The sequence below is a fragment of the Scyliorhinus canicula genome, chromosome 1 (assembly GCF_902713615.1).
Source record: "Scyliorhinus canicula chromosome 1, sScyCan1.1, whole genome shotgun sequence".
NCBI lineage: Eukaryota > Metazoa > Chordata > Chondrichthyes > Carcharhiniformes > Scyliorhinidae > Scyliorhinus > Scyliorhinus canicula.
Genome location: NC_052146.1, coordinates 64,855,561 through 64,862,029, shown reverse-complemented (window position 1 = coordinate 64,862,029; position 6,469 = coordinate 64,855,561).

The window sequence follows — 6,469 nt, the reverse complement described above, 5'->3', positions numbered from 1 at the left end:
AAGGGTCGATGCAGACTCTATGGGCTGAATGGCCTCCTTCTGCACTGTAGGGATTCTATGATTCTATGATATCCTGTCTGGGGGTCAGGAGAGGTGGCTACCAGCACTGGTCCCGTGCCACCCTGTTCCCGATGCTTGCCGTGAGTGATTGGGGTTTGCTGAGGGGGTCGAATCACTCCCCCTGGGCTGCGGGCTGCCTGGGTGTTGGAGAGATAAAATGGTGGAAGTGATGGTGTCACATGCTTTGATCGATGGAATCCTGGAGAGATCCTGGAAGGTGTTCCTTGATCCTTCATTGATCCTGACTTATCATTTGCTTTCTCGTGCAACATGGAAAACGTCTTTATCCTGCAATTTAACTTATGGTTCTTCGATTTAAAATTTTTTTTAGAGTACCCAATTATTATTTATCAAAAAAGGGGCAATTTAGCACAGCCCAGGGCAGCACGGTGGGGCAGTGGGTTAGCACTGCAGCCTCATGGCTCCGAGGTCCCAGGTGCGATCCCAGCTCTGGGTCACAGTCCGTGTGGAGTTTGCACATTCTCCCCGTGTCTGCATGGGTTTGTACAAGCTAGGTGGATTGGCCACGTTAAATTGCCCCTTGATTGGAAAAAAATTAATTGGGTACTCTAAATTTAAAAAAAATTTAGCACAGCCCAATCCACTTACCCTGCACAACTTTGGGTAGTGGGGGTGAGACCTGTGCAGACACAGGGAGAATGTGTAAACTCCACACAGACAGTAACCTGGGATCAAACCCGGGTCCTCAGCACTGTAGGCAATAGTGCTAACCACTGCGCCATTATGCCTCCCATGGCTCTTTGATAATCCTTTTTAAAAATGAATTTAGAGTACCCAATTCATTTTTTTTCCCAATTAAGGGGCAAATTAGCGTGGCCAATCCACCTACCCTGCACATCTTTGGGTTGTGGGGGCGAAACCCATGCAAACATGGGGAGAATGTGCAAACTCCACACAGACAGTGACCCAGAGCCAGGATCAAACCTGGGACCTTGGTGCCGTGAGGCCGCAGTGCTAACCCACTGCCCCACCATGCTGCCCTCTCTTCAATAATACTAATCGTTACTCGCTGTTGGTCAACTTGTAGACTTTTATTATTGTCCTTTGTCCTGCAGGGGAATGTGAAATGTGAGTGTGATAGCCTGTGCCATTGATTATCCTAATCCTGTTATCCTGTATTAGCAAGATTATTTTGAGTCAGTTATGGGAAGTGTGATTTGTGGAATTTTACTCCTTCGGGTTATTGTGCCTAATAATCCTTATGGTTGGGGTCACCCCATCTTGTTTATGAAGAGGACGAGTGGAGCTGGGATGGGTGAAGGTTGGGTGGGTATGGTTGGTAAGGTTAGTTCAGTCCTCACTGAGATTGAGGATAGATCCATAGTTAGAGCTAATCCGTTTCGAGTTTTTCTTTTGGATTTGTACATTCTTTGATTTAAGAACCGTGTATTCATCCTTCTTTGGCCTGGGCTGAGTTTGTACCTTGAGGAGCAGTGGGTTCCTTCTGTCTCCTTCTTGAGGTTGAGTTTTCCCTCCCGTCTATTTAGGTCTCTACTTGTGTTCCTCCCCTGGGCTACTGCAGTGGTTGCGTTGCGGAGGAGGGAGGTTACTCTGGATATTCTTTCTCGAGGAGATCGCTGTAGTCCCAGTGGTGCCAGCTGCACCATCATTGATACTGGAGCTGCAATTTATTCCTTGCAGGACTGGAATTGGCCTGTTCCTCTCGGATGGTTCCTATCCCATACCTAACTTTGATCTAGGCTGGGTGTCCCCTCTCTGGGGGGGATCTTCTCCTTCTTCGGGCAAGCATGGTGTTGGTTTTCAAAAGAATCCTGATTTAGCCTGGTGGGTTGGGGGGGGGGGGGTGTGTGTGTGTGTGTGTGTGTGGATTCAGTGTTTGTGTTGGAGGGACGGGAGTCGGCCCTCCCTCCCAGGACGCCTAACTATTGGGTGTCTTGTTCCTACATGGGTGCATGTGGTCTGAAATCCGGAAGAAGGCTGGATCATTGATGCTGTTGGTGCTGCTGGAATGGAGTGGGGTGTGTGTTGGTGTGCTCCCAGTCGTAGCACTGGAAATGTACCCTGATCTGCTGTGATGGTTGTGGGCAGTGGCGGACTGGCCAGGGTGTCAGCTTGCCCGATGGCAAGTGGGCCCCTGATTAAGTGGGCCCCCTATATCAAATTAAAATGCAATAAAGAAACAAACACTGACAACTGTTTTAGTAATAAAAAGGAATAAGAAATAAAAGAGAACAGGACACAAATAAGCAGTGCATGAAAAGGAACGAAGCAGGGGAGGTAGTGGAAGGATGTGGAATAGGGGGGCCGGGTCGGGCATAATTAAGGAAATTCCATGTTTTCAGCAAGAGTGTGTGAATTTAAAGATAAAGTTACAATTCGTGATTTGAGATGGTCGGCAACTTCAAAGGATATCAAGCAGTAGTCTTGGTTCAGCCGGTACATCGGTCCGGGGCCCGGAGAGCCAAGAAGGGGCCCGTGAATCTCTGAAGGGCCCTTAAAAATTATAATTAATTAGATAAATAAATCTCCAACTTCTTTCCTGAGATTTGTATTCTAACTTAATAAAATATAATTGTTTTTAAAAAGAGCAATACCAAATAAAAATGCAATAAAGAAACAAACAAATAATCACTCAGTGTATGAAGGAACGAAGCAGTGTTAAAAGGACGTGAAAAGGAGTGGTGGAGGGTGGGGGGGGGGGGGGGGGGGGGGGGGGCTGGTTCACCCGGGTCAGACATAGTTGGAAATCCACGTTTTCAGCAAGAGCGTATTAGCCAGAGCTTGACTTTACATGAATCGACAACAACACATGTCAGAAATGCTCAGCAATATATCAGTGTGGTTAATGATGGCACCTTAGATAAATTTTTTGCAGCATCACTAATTAAAAGGAATGAAGAAGTATTGAAGCAGAGAAGTATTGTCATGAGGATTATAGACATCATAAAGATGGTAGGCAAGCAAGCACTTCCTTTTCGAGATCACAGAAATGAATCGGCCTACACTCTAGATAATGAGGTTCTGAATCATGGCAATTTTTTAGCTACAGTGCAGTTGATGGCAAAATATGACCCCATTATGGCAGCTCACGTTTCTGCAGTGCAAAACAAGTCTAAACAAAGAATCAAACGATTAGAGCAACAAGGAAAGGCTCAAAGTAAAGGCCGTGGTGGACTTGTTACATACCTGAGTAAAACAGCTATAAACATGTTGATCGAAATTATGAAGAATATGATACAAGAAAGAATTAGTCAAGAAGTTTCTCAAGCAAAATATTATTCTATTCAGGTTGATTCAACACAAGATAATTCATCCATCGATCAGTTTAGCATTATTATTCGGTATGTGCTTAAAGGTATTATCTATGAGCGACTACTTTCAGTTGTGCCAAGTAATGATGGTACAGGATAGGGACTTTTTGATCTATTGATTGAAACATTACAGTATCTTAAAATTGACCCCCAAAAATGTTTATCTGATAGCACAGATGGCGCTGCAAGCTACCATGGCCAGTATAATGGTTACAAAGTAAAATTGCTGATGTGGCTGATCAACATGTTCATATGTGGTGCTATGCCCATGTCTTGAATTTGGTGATAACTGAAACAACAAAATATTGTGTGCCTGCAGTTTCTTTTTTCAATTTGCTCCAGAATATAGCAACTTTTGTGAAAGCATCATACAAGAGAATGGCTGTATGGATAGAAGTTGTTGGAAAACATCTAGGATAAGAAAAAATGAAACGATTAAAGCTAATTGGTGAGACCAGATGGTCAGGAAAATCCAATGCAGCAACAACTATATTTGGACGTTTTGATGATGCCGCTGCCAGTACTTTCGTAAATCTATTGACATGCTTATCAATGATACAAGATTCAGAAAAGTTTGATGCAAAAACAAAACATGAAGCAAATGTTTTACTTCAAAGTCTTCTAAAGTTTGAAACCATTTACTTACTTGTATATATTTGAAACTACAACCCCGTTATCAAGTTATCTACAGACAAGTGGTTTAGGTATGTTTACTGCATGGAGTTTGGTAGATTCAGCTACAACAAAGTTTAAAAAAAAAATTTAGATTAGCCAATTATTTTTTCCAATTAAGAGGCAATTTAGCATGGCCAATCCACCTACTCTGCACATTTTTGGGGGCGAAACCCACGCAGACACGGGGAGAATGTGCAAACTCCACACAGACAGTGACCCAGAGCCAGGATCGAACCTGGAGACCTCAGCGCTGTGAGGCAGTTGTGCTAACCACTAGGCCACCGTGCTCGCTACAACAAAGTTGAAGGAACAGACAAGAACATTTGATAATGTTCACAGCAAGGCTTTGGAATTTGTAAATAAATGTAATGACAGGATTTCACAGATGAATATGGATGAAAATCAAACATTGGAAATTGATGCATTGGAAACAGCATTGCCAGTTAAGAGGCAGAGGAAGAAGAAAAGAATGGCAGATGAGCTTATTGATGATGAAAGAAATTCCTCAGATTCTCTAGCTGGTTTTCGAGTAAATGTGTTTAACCTAATAATGGATCGCATTGTCCAGTCACTAGAATCACGCTTTGTACAACACAAACAGCTGTATAAAGATTTGTCTTGCTTGGACCCAGCAAAGTTTAAAACTATTGCAGAGAAGGGCCTTGAAAATGAAGCATTGGAAGGTATTATTAAGCTGTTTCCACAAATCAGCAAAGATCAAGTAATATTGGAATTGTTTTCTTTTGCTTCAAACTTTGATGTATTAAAGCTATTGCTTAATGATGGTGTGAATATGGATTCCAGTTGCAACAATTGTAAAATTTGCAGCACTTGCCCATTATGTGTACTAAAAATTCTGGCATCCAACAGACTTCATGACAAGGCATATGATAACCTTTATGAACTTTATAAAGTCACCTGCACACTATCAGTTACTCAAGTCCAATGTGAGAGGACATTTTCAAAGCTAAAGATCATAAAGACAAGGTTAAGAAATTCGCTGTCTGAGGAGAATTTGGAATCATACATGTTGCTATCCATTGAAAAGGAATTGTTAGATGAATTGGATGCAGAAGCATATTATTGGCAGATTCGCACAATCATCTAGCGAACACAAACGATTGCTCTTAATATAGTGGACTGCATGCAATGCTCTATTGTGCTTTTGAACTATCTGTTAATGTGTAAATTGTGCAGTAAACTATTTAAAAATATCAACCAATTACTTAAAATAAAAAAAATTCAATTATAACATTCTGTATTTACATTTGGTATCTACTGCCAGTAATATGTACAGTACATGTACACTGTAATTACTAAGAAATACACATTTTTCCACAAAAATTTTAATTGTACCCTTTTTTCCATATGTATTTTTTGAAAATTTTATTTATTGGTTATGAAAATTAAATGATAGCATTGTAGTTGTGGGTGGGCCCCCTTTGTCTCCTGGCAACCAATATTTCTAGACCCAGTCCGCCTCTGGTTGTGGGTTGTGCAGCATTGGAGGGATCCCGGGGGAGGGGGGAGCCATTTTGTCATGCTGTCATCTTTTAATGATCTTATCCTGTTTCTCCCTTGATCTTTGATGGGGAGATGCCATGAGGGTATCCAGTTTTGATTAATGGTATTGAGCTGTTTGTGATGTTGTTGTCCTGTGGTGTGCTCACGTGGATTCAGCCGTTTCCCTTCTTTTTTTCCATTTCATCACTTTGGGTGCTGTATTATTTTGTGACTTTGTTGCCTTATTTTGTTATAAAATGTAAAATCTCAAAAAACATACTTTTAAATTTGTGGGCAGTTTTAGGCCATATATCTAAGGAGGGCTGTGCTGGCCTTGGAAAGGGTCCAGAGGAGGTTCACAAGAATAATTCCTGAAATGAAGAGCTTGTCGTATGAGGAATGGTTGAGGTCTGTACTCGTTGAAGTTTAGAGGGATGACAGGGATCTTATTGAAATTTAGAGGATACTGCGAGGCCTGGATAAAGTGGACGTGGAGAGGATGTTTCCACTTGTAGGAAAAACTAGAACTGGAGGGCACAATGTCAGACTAAAGGGATGATCCTTTAAAACAAAAGAGGAGGAATTTATTCAGCCAGAGGGTGGTGAATCTGTGGAACTCTTTGCCGCAGAAGGCTGTGGAGGCCAAATCACTGAGTGTCTTTAAGACAGAGATAGATAGGTTCTTGATTAATAAGGGGATCAGGGGTTATGAGGAGAAGGCAGAAAATGGGGATGAGAAACATATCAGCTATGATTGAATGGCAGAGCAGGCTCGATGGGCCGAGTGGCCTAATTCTGCTCCTATGTCTAATGGTCTCAAAAAACCCTGCACATTCCTCCTTTCCACAGAATAGACTAATTCCTTTTTGAACGCTTCTGATGAAACTGTCTCCACCACACTCTCAGCCAGTGCTTTCCAAACCTCAACCACTTGCTGC